The sequence below is a fragment of the Pongo abelii genome, chromosome 5, assembly GCF_028885655.2.
Source record: "Pongo abelii isolate AG06213 chromosome 5, NHGRI_mPonAbe1-v2.0_pri, whole genome shotgun sequence".
Lineage (NCBI taxonomy): Eukaryota > Metazoa > Chordata > Mammalia > Primates > Hominidae > Pongo > Pongo abelii.
Window position 1 is genome coordinate 27,088,155 of NC_071990.2, and position 15,172 is coordinate 27,103,326.

The 15,172-nt window shown below is 45.9% G+C and overlaps 3 non-coding genes and 1 pseudogene across 3 annotated transcripts; 2 read left to right on the forward strand and 2 right to left on the reverse strand.

Annotated features, from left to right (window-relative positions):
* Positions 1 to 1,482: 1,482 nt before the first annotated feature.
* On the reverse strand, positions 1,483 to 1,555 carry TRNAV-CAC (transfer RNA valine (anticodon CAC)). Its single transcript has one exon. It is a non-coding gene; the product is annotated as a tRNA-Val (tRNA).
* A 5,055-nt stretch (positions 1,556 to 6,610) lies between these two features.
* LOC100451583 (large ribosomal subunit protein uL16-like) lies at positions 6,611 to 7,276 on the forward strand (annotated as a pseudogene).
* A 2,106-nt stretch (positions 7,277 to 9,382) lies between these two features.
* Positions 9,383 to 9,455, reverse strand: TRNAR-ACG (transfer RNA arginine (anticodon ACG)). The gene has a single exon. It is a non-coding gene; the product is annotated as a tRNA-Arg (tRNA).
* A 1,268-nt stretch (positions 9,456 to 10,723) lies between these two features.
* TRNAR-ACG (transfer RNA arginine (anticodon ACG)) lies at positions 10,724 to 10,796 on the forward strand. The gene has a single exon. It is a non-coding gene; the product is annotated as a tRNA-Arg (tRNA).
* Positions 10,797 to 15,172: the final 4,376 nt, after the last annotated feature.

Genomic DNA, 15,172 nt, shown 5'->3' on the forward strand with positions numbered 1-15,172 from the left:
CCTCAGGTTCATGCGATTCTCCTGCCTCAGCATCCTGAGTAGCTAGAATTACAGCACGCACCATGACGCTAGGCTGATTTTTTGTATTTTTGGTAGAGACAGGGTTTCACCATGTTGGTCAGGCTGGTCTCCAGCTCCTGGCCTCAGGTAATCCACCCACCTGGGCCTCCCAAAGTGCTGGGATTACAGGCGTGAGCCAAGGCACCCGGCTGAAACTCCTTTTAAACCACTTAGATTGGAATGCTGCTGTTGAAATTGAATTGGGTGATATTTACTATCTCTTGAAGAGCTACTTTTAAAAAATAGTAACAGTTGTATTAATCAGGGTTCTCCAGAGAAACAGAACCAATAGGAGGTGTGTATATACAGAAAGATATTTATTTTAAGGCATAGGTTCACGCAACTGTGGAGGTTGACAAAGATTATTTGTTTGGTCAAACTTTAGTCAGGCTCCTGAACTGTCTCCGGGGCCCATCTGTGCTCTTCCTTGTAAAACCAGTTTTAGCAAGAACCCTGATAAATCAGTTTAACAAGAATTCCCTGCCCTTGATATCTGCTCCCCCTCCATAGCTGATCAGGTTCCTCATCCTCCACCATCTCCCAGGTAAGGTCTGATGGCCCTGGCCTGTCTTCAGCAAGGATCCTGTTAGGTCTGTTCAGCCAGAATCCCCTTACCCCTGATGCTTCCTCTTAGTAATTTTCCATCCACTAACCACCCACCACCCTGATCCTTGGCTATAAATTCCCACTTGTCCATGCAGTATTCAGAGTTGAGCCCAATCTCTTCTCTACTGCAAGACTCCTTTGTGGGCCCTATTACCTACCATGGTGGTCCTGAATAAAGTCTCTCTTACCATGATTTAATAAGTGTCCTTAAGCGAAGAGCCTCAGATCGCAGCCCGCTGCCACCTGCGTTCTGGGCTAAGAGGCAGCATCAAGGATAAGGGGGATTCCGGCTAAACAGACTTCATAGGATTCTTGTTACCTGCCCGAGGTCCTTGTCAGTTCTTAAAGACAGGTGCTTTGCATTATCCTCCAGCACTCTCCCACCCACTGCAACATTCCCCTCTCACCATGCAGGCGGTAAGTAGATTTTGGTTGAAAATATTTATCCAGCAAGAGATAAATTGCCAGATGGCGGGCTAATGTCACTGCCGGACGCCCGGGTAGTCGCCACTTCGTTTAAAGGCGGAGCTGTTCTTGCATTTCAAAGAAATTCAGATTCCGAAAGTAAGTAACAACCATTCCCGTGGCCCGGCTCCTTTCTCTTCCACTCTTCCAAGGACCCCTTTTAGACCTAGAGGAAACCCCGCAGAAGTAATAGAGAGAGGGGGAAAGATGTTTTACAGTGGCGAAACCACGCGGCTGCGAGGGCTTCTCAGCGAGATCTCCTGTTTTCAAAGTGTGGCGAATTTATCAGTTTCATTTTTCTTAAACATTTATATTTTGATGGAGTAGAAAACCTACCAAACCAGTAAAGAATGTTTCCGCCCGGTTTCGAACCGGGGACCTTTCGCGTGTGAGGCGAACGTGATAACCGCTACACTACGGAAACAACTTCGGGAAAAGATTCTTCCGCCATACTTAACTAAGAGGGCTTTGCTTGAAGGGCCTAGACTGCCTTATACGTCTGTCTAGAAAATGATCGTTGTGGTGCAGTTCTCTCCTTTTACTGTTTTCGAAAACAAAAGCAATTCATAACCAAGCTTCCCCAGGGCTCCAATTCCCGCACAAATTTCAAACACGGAAAGCTAGAACAGAATGCTAGAGAATTTTATTTCAAGACCTCCCTGTGCTGTCTATGCACGTTTCTTTATCTGCAAAATCCGCCCCGATAGTCATATCTTGGTGACTTTTGGGAAAACCACGACGGAGCGACCTGAGACCAGGAGATGATTGGAGGCCATCAGCACTTTCTGCCATAGCTGCTCTCATCATTTTGTTTGCAGTCAATTAACTAGAAGTAGTCATGGCTTCTGGGAAATATAGGGAAAGAGATGAAACATGCAAAGAACACCACTAACTCTGCTACAGAATGTAAATGCAAAAAGATACAGTCTTTGCCCCCAAGGAAATCAGAGTCTAGTAATGTCTTCCTTATAAGATCATGATGATATATTTTTTGTATTGTCTTATTGCCCAAAGGTATAGCCATTGAAGACAAGAATCAAAACAAGATTATAGTTCATCTAACTTTTGAATCTCATGCTCTTTCTAGCACAATTGTACTGGACACATTATATTAAGGCAAAATATTTTAAGTCATCTTGGACTTGTAGCCTCTAGAACTGTGAGAAAAATAATTTTTGTTCAATCCACCCAGTCTGTGGTATCTTATGGCAGCTCAAGTTTACTAATACAGATGTGTTTACTATAATTAGTACAAGCAGTAATCAGAATAGTCCGACTCAGAGATCTTTGACATTGATGAGTATACTACATAACATCCCTAGAATTAAAATAAATGTGCAACTTATTAATATCTTACTTGATCTATATAAGCAGAAAAGTCTAGTAGATAGAAGTCTGACCTGAATCAGCAAAACGGAGAATCATGGCCTCCCAACCAATTCCCAGATATGAGCCAGCTTTGACTGAGGAGAAGGTCAGCTTCCCTTGAGAAAGAATACTCATAGCTTGGTACAAATTTATACTGTTATTCTTCCTCCCTTCTCTAAAGGGGCCTGTGTCCATTTACCAGAGTGACTGTGCTTTGGGAAAGGGGAAATAGGCAGATTTTTCAGGAATTACTAAACAAAGATCCTGAACTGACATTAATTCCTAGAGATACTAAGCATCACTATTGTCCACCTGGCAAATTAGGGACTCAGAGAGGTCAGACAATCAACGAAATTTTGCCTCTGGTGCATTTCACTATAGGCACAGGAGATCCCTGAACCTACTCTGTAGTTATTTTCCCAATTCCAAACAGAATATTTATATTGTTTCTATGAGTGATAGAGTGCAGGCTATTATGGTATAAAAGGCCAAGTGGAAGCCACTGGAAATTCCTCTACCTATGAAAATTATAAACCAAAAGGAATATCGTACTCCTGGAGGGATTGCAGAAAGGATGGCACCATCAAGGACTTGAAAGATGCAGGGGTGGTGATTCTTACCATATCTCTATTCAACTCATTATTCAACTGTGGAAGACAAATGGATTATGGAGAATGATAGTGAATTATTGAAAATTTGCTCGGGTAAATATTCCAATTGCATCTGCTATTCCAGATGTGGTTTCATTAATGGAAATATTAACACATCTCCTGGTACCTGCAATGCTGTTATTAATATGGTTAGTTCTTTTTTCTCTATACTTAATCATTAAGACCATCAGAAGCACTGGTCTTTTAGCGGGCAAGGCCAGCAGTACACCTTATCTGCCCTACTGTTGCAGGACTTTTCCTTAGTTCAGCTAAAGATGGGGTTCTTTGTCCCACGGCCATGAAAATTCAGGCTTGTAGACAATTTGGTGAGTAAGACAGGGTTTTATTGGGTGAAAAGGCAAAAAGGGGGAAACAGGGACTCTCGCAAGGCCAGAGTCCCTCCACTAGAGCGCTTCTACTTCCCGCCCAGCAGTTGGAATCCCAGGTTCCACATAGGAAGAGGAAGGGCCAGGATCCTCCGAGCTGCAAACGTCATGAACTTCCTGAGGCTCCACCTCAGTGGGCAGGCTGGTTGGAATCCAGGGACCCCCTCCCACCTGGCTGTCTCACTACCTCAGGGATATATTGAGTCTCTAACCCCATGTCACCAACTAGTCCACAGGGACCTTTATCACCTTACCATTCCATAGAACATCATACTGCTCTCTTACATTAATTATATTTTTAGTGACAAGAAGGTAGCAACTACTCTATAACATTGGTAAGACATTTGTATGCCAGACGGTGGGAAATAAACCTCACAAAGAATCAGAGCCTTACTACCTCAGTGAAATTTCTAGGGGTCCAATTGTCTGAAGCATTATGAGTTGCTGCATCTGATACCTTTTCTTATTAAGAAAGCGGTGGCCGGGCGCGGTGGCTCACACCTGTAATCCCAGCACTTTGGGAGGCCGAGGCGGGCGGATCACGAGGTCAGGAGATCGAGACCATCCTGGCTAACACAGTGAAACCCCGTCTCTAATCGATAAAAAAAAAAAATACAAAAAATTCGCCAGGCGTGGCGAGCCCCTGTAGTCCCAGCTACTCGGGAGGCTGAGCCAGGAGAATGGCGTGAACCCGGGAGGCGGAGCTTGCATTGAGCCGAGATCGTGCCACTGCACTCCAGCCTGGGCGACAGAGCGAAACTCCGTCTCAAAAAAAGAAAGAAAGAAAGTGGTACAATACTGAGTAGAACATACTGAGTAGAACTCTTTGGATTTGGGAGGCAACATTTGGGCACGCTGCACCAAACCATTTATCAAGTAACCTGAAAATATCCCAGTTTTGAGTGGGGGCCTAGAACAGGAAATGGTTCTGCAACAGGACCACGTTGCAGCTCAAGCGACTCTGCCACTGGCACCATAAGAACCAGAAGAGTTGATCTTGCTTCAAGTGTCAGAGAAAAGGGATGTTATCTGGAGGCTTTGGCAAATTTCTACAGGTGAATCACAGCACAGAACTTTAGAATTTCAGAGCAAAGTTATGCCATCCTCTGTGGGTAACTACTCTTCTTTAGACAAATAGCTTTTGCCAGCTTTTTTTTTTTTTTTTTTTTTAACCAGATTCTTAGTACAGTCTGAATGCTTGACCACATACCACCACATTACCATATGGCCTCAGATGCAGATCTTGAACTGGATAGTGTGTGTTACCAAGCCATAAATTTAGACATGCACAGCAGTGTTCCATTATCAAATGGAAATGGGATGTATTAGATAAAGCTTGAGCAGGTCCTAAAGGCACAAGTAGGTTGCATCAGGAAGTGGCACAGCTGTTCATGGCATCTACTCTTGCTACATTGCCTTCTCTTTATTTGTGTGTGTGTGTGTACGTCTACATCTATGGCCTCATAAGAGTTCTAAATGACCAGTTGACTGAAGAAGAAAAAACTGAAGAATGGTTTATAGATGTTCTGTACAATATGCAGGCACCACTTGAAAGTAAACAGCTGCAGCCCCACAGCCCCACATACAAATAAACAAGAAAGGCTAGCAATGAGAATTACAGCATGCAGGGCCCTATGCGTATGTGTTTTTGATGCATGAATATAGGTGGTTAGCGGGCTGTGATGGCCGAGTGGTTAAGGCGTTGGACTCGAGATTCGGTGGGGTGCCTGTGCGTAGGTTCAAATTTTGCTCACAGCGTTTCTGGGTATTTGTTTTTTATTTTTTATTTTTCTCTAAATCACAAATCGCTGTGACTCTCAGCCTTTCATCTTATTTCACATACAAACTGAGAAGAGGGCCGCGTCCTATCTCGAGCTCTGTGTTGGACCGCCCACCTTTACCCTAAGCACCCCGACCTGCTCCTCCCAGCTGAGCCTCTGTGAATCCCTGAGCTCCGGGCGGTGCTTCCATCAAAGATCTACCTACTCCTCAGGGTCCACAGGAAGCCTGGGGCTTCTTGGGCTTTCACAACAGTTGCTTGCTTTGTTTTGAGATTGCTAAATGGGACAGATCCCAATGGCAAAGAGGAAATTTTGCTTTAAAAATACAACTCCCCTCAGTCGGGCGCGGTGGCTCACGCCTGTAATCCCAACACTTTGGGAGGCTGAGGCAGGAGAATTGCTTGAACCCGGGAGGTGAAGGTTGCGGTGAGCCGAGATCAGGCCACTGCAGTCCAGCCTGGGCAACAGAGGGAGACTCCGTCTCAAAAAAATAAATAAATAATAAAAATAAAAATACAACTCCCCAGGCCGGGCGCAGTGGCTCACGCCTGTAATCCCAGCGCTTTGGGAGGCCAGGCGTGGTGGCGGGCGCCCGTAGTCCCAGCTACGCGGGAGGCTGAGGCAGAGAATTGCTTGAACCCGGGGGGCGGAGGTTGCAGTGAGCCGAGATCGCGCCACTGCACTCCAGCCTGGGGCTGGATGACAGAGGGAGAAAAAAATAAAATAAAAATAAAATGATAATTAAAAAAACACCAAACAAACAACAACAACAAAAACTCCCTGTACTGATAATAGAAATGTAGGTAAGCATCCTTAAGTAGTTCTCTGGTATTAAGAACAAACCAGGCTGATGATAATTTGAAAGATCTAAGATCATAAATATCCATTAGTATGTGTGTGCCTGGCACTCTTAAAAAGAGCGAACAGGCCGGACGCGGTGGCTCACGCCTGTAATCCCAGCACTTTGGGAGGCCGAGGAGGGCGGATCACGAGGTCAGGAGATCGAGACCATCCTGGCTACCACGGTGAAACCCCGTCTCTACTAAAAATACAAAAAAAAAAAAAAAAAAAAAATAGCTGGGCGTGGTGGCGGCCTGTAGTCCCAGCTATTCGGGAGGCTGAGGCAGCAGAATGGCGTGAACCCGGGAGGAGGAGCTTGCAGTGAGCGGAGATCGCGCCACTGCACTCCAGCCTAGGTGACAGATCGAGACTCCGTCTCCAAAAAAAAAAAAAAAAAAAAAAAATGAATAGAGCTCTTTCCCTTCGGCGCGCCACTGAAGATCCTGGTGTCACCATGGGCCGCCTCCGCGCCCATTGTTACCGGTATTGTAAAAACAAGCCGTACCCAAAGTCTTGCTTTTGCTGAGGTGTCCCTGATGCCAAGATTCGCATCTTAGACCTGGGAAGCAAGCAAAAATGGATGAGTTTCCGCTCCGTGATCACATGGCGTCAGATGAATATGAGTAGCTCTCCTCTGAAGCCCTGGTGGCTGCCCAAATTTGTGCCAATAAGTACATAGTAAAAAGTTGTGGCAAAAATGGCTTTCATATCCGAGTGCGGCTGTACCCCTTCCACGTCATCTGCATCAACAGGATGTTGTCCTGTGCTGGGACTGACAGGCTCCAAACAGGTATGGGAGGTGCCTTTGGAAAGCCCGCAGGGCGCTGTGGCCAGGATTCTCATTGGCCAATTTATCTTGTCCATTCGCACCAAGCTGCAGAACAAGGAGCACGTGATTGAGGCCCTTCGCAGGGCCAAGTTCAAGTTCCCTGGCCGCCAGAAGGTCCACATTTCAAAGAAGGGGGGCTTCACCAAGTTCAATGCAGATGAATTTGAAGACATGGTGGCTGAGAAGCGGCTCATCCCAGATGGCTGTGGGGTCAAGCACATCCCCGATCGTGGCCCTCTGGACAAGGGCGGTCTTTGCACTCATGAGGGCTTCCACTGTGCTGCCTCCTCTTAATACTCGCCGTAAATCCTACTTCCTGTCCAAAACAAAACAAAACAAAACCAACAAAAAAAGCAGTGAATAGAAATGAGGAAATTGAGACAAAAGGAGGATACACAATTTAGCCAAGGCTACGAGGAAGGAGTCGGGATAAAGGCGCTGTGCACTGTGGCTGCAATGGGGCCCAAAACTACTGAGCTTCTCACTTTCAGAGGAGAGGACCACCCACTCCCGTTTATAAATATTTTTGCATTTTCACGTGCCTATTTCGCCTACATTGAGTCCTTAAATAATATTTAGCCAATTTATCTAATGATGACTGTTATAATTTATATTAACTCCAAGTTTCTAGGTTGTTAAATGAATTTTGTTGTTAAAATGTTTACCTTTTTTTTTTTTCTTTTCAGACGGGCAGGGCGGGGGTGGGGGTGGGGAGCAGCGCCGTATCTCGCTATGTTGCCCAGGCTGTTCTCTAAATCTTGGATTTAAGCGATCCTCCCGCCTAGGCCTTCCAAAGTGCTGGGATTACAGGTGTGAGCCACTGTGCCCAGCCAAAATGTTTACCTTTGTTGAATTATTACATCAATTTTACCTAATTTGGGGAAGGGAGATGTTTCTTTTTTCCTTTTTCTTTTTCTTTTTTTTTTTTTGAGTCGGAGTATCATTCTTGTTGCCCAGGCTGGAGTGCACTGGCGCGATCTAGGCTCACTGCAACCTCCGCCTCCCGGGTTCAAGCGATTCTCCTGCGTCAGCCTCCCGAGCTGGATTACAGGCATGTGCCACCACGCCCAGCTAACTTTTTTGTGTGTTTTTAGTACAGACTGGGCTTCACCATATTGGCCAGGTTGGTGTCGAACTCCTGACCTCAGGTGCTCCACCGCCTCGGCCTCCCAGAGTGCTGGGATTACAGGCGTTAGCCATCGCGCCCAGCCAGAGAGATGTTTCTTAAAATCTTTTCTGTTGCATAGAGTCTGAAATTATTTCCTCTGTAATGGTTTTGTGGTTATGGTTCTTTTGTTATGATTCTTTGGAGAATGAGATGAAAAACATATGATGTATACCCCAAGAATGTATTTAATTCCATTTTCTTTTTCATTATCTCAAAATTTAAAAGTATTTGGATCTCTACTGTTCCGCACAAAGCATCAGTATCCAACATAAGTATATTAAAAAATGAAATTATTTAATGAATGAACAGGTGAACCGACTGCATAAATTAATGAAGCTTTCACAAGTGCAATAGACACAATGGGGCGGTGGCTCACGCTTGTAATCCCAGCACTTTGGGAGGCCGAGGCGGGCGGATCGCCTGAGGCCAGAAATTCGAAACCAGCCTGGCCAATATGGTGAAACCCCGTTTCTACTAAAAATACAAAAATTAGCCGGGCGTGGTGGCTCACGCCTGTAATACCAGCGCTTTGAGAGGCTGAGGTGGGCGGATCACCTGAGATCGGGAGTTCGAATCCAGCCTGACTAACATGGAGAAACCCTGTCTCTACTAAAAATACAAAATTAGACGGGCGTGGGTGGCGCATGCCTGTAATCCCAGCTACTCGGAAGGCTGAGTCAGGAGAATCGTTTGACCGCGGGAGACAAATCTCAGCTCCTTGAGAGGCTGAGGCAGGAGAATCGCTTGAACCGGGGAGACAAAGGTGCGGTAAGCCGAGATTGCCCCATTGAACTCCAGCCTGGTCATCAAGAGCGAAACTCCATTTCAAAAAGAAAAACGAAAAAAGGAAAACACACAGGATGACGTTTTTCTTTAAAAATTAAAAAAAAAAAAAAAAAAAAAAAAAAAAAAAAAGGCCGGGCACGGTGGCTCCCGCCTGTAATCCAAGCACTTTGGGAGGCCGAGGCTCTCGCATCACCTTAGGTCAGGAGTTCGAGACCAGCCTGGCCGACATGGTGAAACCCCGTCTCTACTTAAAATACAAAAATTATCCGAGCGTGGTGGCAGGCGCCTGTATTCCCAGCTACTCGGAAGGCTGAGGCAAGAGAATTGCTTGAATCCGGGAAGCGGAGGTTGCAGTGAGCCGAAATCGCGCCATTGCACTCCAGCCTGGCGGACAAGAGCGAGAATTCGTCTGGGGGGGGGCGGGGGGTGGAAAAATAAGCCTCCGAGCCAGCCAGGAGTCGAACCTAGAATCTTCTGATCCGTAGTCAGATGCGTTATCCATTGCGCCACTGGCCCCTCATAATGGGTTTGTCGATTATCTATTCTTCATTAGGATCACTAAGAAAATAGTTGATTTGCAATGCAACCAGGCATACTTTGAACAAGACTGTGGATTCTGGCAAAGCGCGATTTTCTTTGTGGTCAATTTCAATAAGTTTCACTCTCTTCAGATATTTATATGTCTAAAGAAATTTTCTGCTTTGGAACATCATCTACGTAATAGAGTTACTGTCGTTCACATTTGTTTCCTTGATGTGCCCGCTTCTTTCTTTTTTTTTCTTTTCTTTTCGTTTTTTTTTCTTTATGAGACGGAGTCTCCTTCTGTCACCAAGGCTGGAGTGCAGTGGCGCGTTCTCGGCTCACTGCAACCTCCGCCTCCCCGGTTCAAGCGATTCTCCTGCCTCAGCCTCTCGAGGAGCTGGGATTACAGGCGCGCGCCACCACGCCAGGCTAATTTTTTGTGTTTTTAATAGAGACAGCACTTCACCATGTTGGCCAGGCTGGTGTCGAGCTCCTGACCTCAAGTGATCAACCTGCCTCTGCCTCCCAAAGTGCTGGGATTACAGGCGTAAGCCACGGCGCCCGGCTTGGGAGATGTTTCTTAATGTCTTTTCTGTTGCATAAAGTATGAAATTATTTTCTCTGTAAGGATTCTTTGGTTATGTTTCTTTTGTTACGGTTCTTTGGAGAATGAAATGGAAAACATACGATGTATACCTCAAGAAAGTATTTTATTCCATTTTCTTTTTTCATTATTTCAAAATTTTTAAAGTATTTGGACCTCTGACCACTGTTCCACACGAAGCATCAGTATCCAACACAAGTATGTTAAAAAAATGAAATTATTTGATGAATGAGCAGATGAACCGATGCATAAATTAATGAAGCTTTCACAAGTGCAATAGACACAAGGGGGCTGTGGCTCACGCTTGTAATCCCAGGACTTTGGGAGGCCGAGGCTGGCGGATCACCTGAGGTCAGGAGCTGGAGACCAGCCTGGCCGACATGGTGAAACCCCGTCTCTACTAAAAATACAAAAATTATCCGGGAGTGGTGGCGCGCGCCTGTAATCCCAGCTACTCAAGAGGCTGGGGCAGGAGAATCTCTTGAACCCGAGAGGCGGAGGTTGCAGTGAGCCGAGATCGAGCCAGTGCACTCTAGCCTGGGCGAGAGAGCGAGACTCCTTCTCATCAAAAAAAAAAAAAAAAAAAAAAAGCGGGTACATCAATGATAGATAACCTACAGATGCAGACTAACCGGCCAGTGGTCAAAAGCGCAACCGCGGGCCAGTGGCGCAATGGATAACGCGTCTGACTACGGATCAGAAGATTCTAGGTTCGACTCCTGGCTGGCTCGGACTTTAATTTTGGCTTTTTTTTTTTTTTCTTTTTAAGAAAAATATACTGTGTGTTTTCAAACTGATGACAGAAACCGGTTCTTAAGGTCCTTTGAAAGAAAATTCATCTGATCTGGCTCTTCACCTTGCACCGTACTGCTGCACATCACAATCTTGACCTTTAAGTATGGTTTAAAGTTAAGTACCAAACTGAAATTTGAGACCTTAAGTCTCTTCGGGAATTGCTTTTTTTCTTTTTTCTTTTTTTGTTTTTTGAGACGGAGTCTCGCTCTGTCGCCCAGGCTGGAGCGCAGTGGCTGCATCTCGGCACACTGCAACCTCTGCCTCCCGGGTTCAAGCAATTCTCCTGCCTCAGCCTCCCAAATAGCTGGTATTACAGGCGGACGCCGCCAGGCCCGGCTAATTTTTTGTATTTTCGTAGAGACAGGGGTTTCACCGTGTTGCCCAGGCTGGTCGCAAACTCCTGAGCTCAGGCAATTCGCCCTCCTTGGCCTCCCCAAAGTGCAGGGATTACAGGCGTGAGCCACCGCGCCCGGCCTGGAAATTGCATTTTTAAAATCTGCCCCCTTGCCCTTTTTTTTCCCAACTGATACTGAGAAATGGGTTGATTCAAAGAGATCTCTGGAAAGACAACTCAAAAAATTCAAACATTCGACAACAAAAAGAAGTAAAGTTCTAGGCCGGGCATGGTGGCTCACGTCTGTAATCCCAGCACTTTGAGATGCCGAGGCGAGCGGATCACCTGAAGTCAGGAGTTTGAGACCAGCCTGGCCAACACGGCGCTACTAAACATGGCTCTACTAAAAATACAAAAATTAGCCAGACATGGTAATGCGTGCCTGTAATCCCAGCTACACGGAAAGTTGAGGCAGGAGAATCGCTTGAACCCGGGAGGTGGAGGTTGTAGGTAGCCGAGATGGCGCCACTGCACTCCAGCCTGGGCTGTAGAGCAAGACACTGTCTCAAAATAAATAAATAAAGTAAAATAAAGTTACAATAAGTGCTACAATGTGAATGAACCTTGAAAATATTATGCTAAGGAAAAGAAGCCAAACACGAAAAGCTACATATTGTATGATTCAATTTATAGAAAATGTCCAGAATAGACAAATCTGTAAAGGTAGAAAGTGTTAATATTTGCCAGGGACTGGAGAAAGAGGGTAATGAGTAGAGAGTTTGTTTGGGATGATGAGAATGGTTTGAAATTAGATAATGGTGATAGTTGCACAAGTCTGTGAATACACTAAAAAGCAGTGAACTGTACACCTTCAAAAGTTGGATTTTATGTTACGTTAATTATATCTTAATTTTTTAAATCCAACTTAAAAAAACAATATTGACCGACCGACTTTTTTTTCTTTTCTTTTGAGTCTGGATCTCCCTTTGTCGCCCAGGCGGGAGTGCAGTGGCGCCATCTCGGCTCACTGCAACGTCCGCCTCCAGGTGTAAGCCATTCTCGTGCCTCAGCCTCCGGAATAGCTGGGACTACAGGTGCCTGCCGCCACCCCCGGCTAATTTTTGTATTTTTAGGCGGGTCGTGGTGGCTCACGCCTGTAATGCCAGCACTTTGGGAGGCCGAGGTGGGCGGATCACTTGAGGTCAGGAGTTTGAGACCAGCCTGACCAACGTGGTGAAACCCCGTCTCTGTTAAAAATACAAAAATTAGCCGAGCGTGGTTGTGGGCGCCAGTAATCCCAGCTACCCGGGTGGCTGAGGCAGGAGAATCGCTTGAACCTGGGAGGTGGAGGTTGCAGGGAGCCAAGATCGCGCCACTGCACTCCAGCTCGGCCCACAAGAGCGAAACCCGCCAAAACAAAACAAAACAAACAAAAAAGTAGAAAGGAAGGAAGGACGGAAGGAAATTTTTAGTAGAGACGGGGTTTCGCCATGTTGGCCAGGTTAGTCTCGAACTCCTGAACTGAAGTGATCCGCCCACCTCAGCCTCCCAAAGTGCAGGTATTACAGGCCTGAGCTACCGCGACCGACAGACATTTTTCTTTTTTTACTTTTTTTTTTTGTTTTTGTGAGACGGAGTGTTGCCCTGTTGCCCAGGCTGGACTGGAGTGCAGTAGCACGATGTCAGCTCACTGCAGCCTCTGTCTCCCGAGTTCCAGCGATTCTCCTGCCTCAGCCTCCCGGGTAGCTGGGATTACAGCAGCATGCCACCGCGCCCGGCTAATTTCTTTTTTTCTTTTTTCTTTTCTTTTTTTTTTTTTTTTTTTTTGGTATATTTAGTAGAGATGGGGTTTCGCCATTTTGGCCACGCTGGTCTCGAACTCCTGACCTCAGGTGATCCGTCCGCCTCGGCCTCCCAAACTGCTGGGATTACGGGCGTGAGCCGCCGCCTGACCACTTTTTTTAGTATTTTAAGTCAAGTTCTTTTTGTTTGTTTGTTTCTTCTGTGCCTATGCTTACCCAGACAGTTTCTTCATTTATTTTCCCCCGCCTTGGGCAGGCTTCCACTCTTCAGACTGTTTCCTGCACAACTTTGTCCCTGAGCATAGGTCCTGGACGTAAAAGAAGGGACATCGTCTGGAGAAATATTGAATCAAGAAAGGCGCGGCTGAGAAGAATAGAAATCAGTGTCTCCCTTAGGCTCTCAGTTCGGCGATCTTGGTAATGCCCTGTCCCATGCCTGCGAACGCGATTCAGCCTCAATATCCCCGTCCCGTCCCACGATCGCACCAAGAAGAGCGTGCGAGCCTCCCTGCTACATACTGACACTAAGAAACCAGACTTGAAAGGGATCCCAGACAAACGTTAAACATGCAACAAGAGGGAGAGGGTGTAAGGAAGAGACATCCTTGGGACGATGTCTGATAAAACAAATAGCTCTCCTTTCCACGTGTTTCTGAATTTGATCCCCGACGCCTGGGGCATCGTGGAGGAACTTGCATAGGAAATCAAGGTGTCGCAGGAAAGAGAACACGCACAAGCAAAAGATACCTTAATTTGTGGTATACTCAGTATTTATCTTACAGAAGTGTATCGACGATAGACAATGGGCGATGTGATGGGTGCTGGGAACTTAACGAACTCTCCACGCGCCTAGACCTCATTGGATCCACTTTCTCTTGGGCTGTGAGCCGGTAAAAAAAAGGGGGGGTGGGTGTGGAGGACGGTCCAAAGGATTCGGAGCTCCGTAAAATGCTACTCAAACTTTAGCGCGCTGGAGAATCCCTGAGAAGGAGTATTATACCCAGTTTTCCGGGACTTACCTCCAGTGATTCTATGTCGATTCTTTGATGAGGCCCATTAATTTTTAGCTGGGTGATGCCGACCAGACTGTAAGTAGCACTGTATTCGTGCATTTTCTTTTATCGCCCACTTTTTGCAACTAACACCAACAGAGAACTTCCACGGTAGAAGGCGAAAAATTGAGCGTCTACCGGGAGTGAGACTCACAATCTTATGTTACTGGGCTTTAACCAACCGAGGTAATTCCCTTCTACTTTCAAGATTTTTATTTTTGTTTTCGTTCTTTATAAACGTGTAGATTTCGTCGCATTGTTTTGTTCTGTTCTGTGGCGGCTTTATCATGGAAAGACAACACCAACCTGGGCGTGGTGGCGTGACCCTGTAACTATACCCAGCTACTCAGAAGGCTGAGGCGGGAGAATCGCTTAAGGCCTGCAACTGAAGGCCGACTTGGACAACAGAATGAGACCCTCGTCTCTAATAAAATAAATAATTTTTTTGAAAAAGACAACATCTCCCCCTTAAACGAAATGTTCTCTTCTGAAATTGCATTCTCTTAATCTCCTTTCTTTTACTGATACTGAGAAAGGGGTTGGCTGAAAGAGATCTCTGGAAAGACAACTCAAAAAAATCAAATAAAGAGTATTATTCGGCCGTGTGCGATGACTCACGCCTGTAATGCCAGCACTTTGGGAGGCTGGGGCAGGTGGATCACCTGAGGTCAGGAGTTCGAGACCAGCCTGGCCAAAATGGTGAAACCCCGTCTCTACACAAGTGGCCTTGTGTAGTGGCGGCCACTTGTAATCCCAGCTACTTGGGAGGCTGAGGCAGGAGTATCACTTGAACCTGGGAGGCAGAGGTTGCAGTGAGCCGAGATCGCCCCATTGCATTCCAGCCTGGGCGATAAGAGTGAAACTCCATCTCAAAACAAACAAACAAAAAAGTATGATTCGTCTATAAAAAGAAATGAAATTCTAATACAAGCTACGACATGAATGAACATTGAAAATATTATACTAAGAAAAAGAAGCCTTTGACCTTTGATATGATAAGCACATTGGGACCCCATCCCACTCCACTGAAAAAACTACAGAGATTGTATTTGAAGATAAAATACATTCTTTTCCAGAGTATTCTAGAGCAGCACTGTCCACAACAGCCACTCACACATATTTCA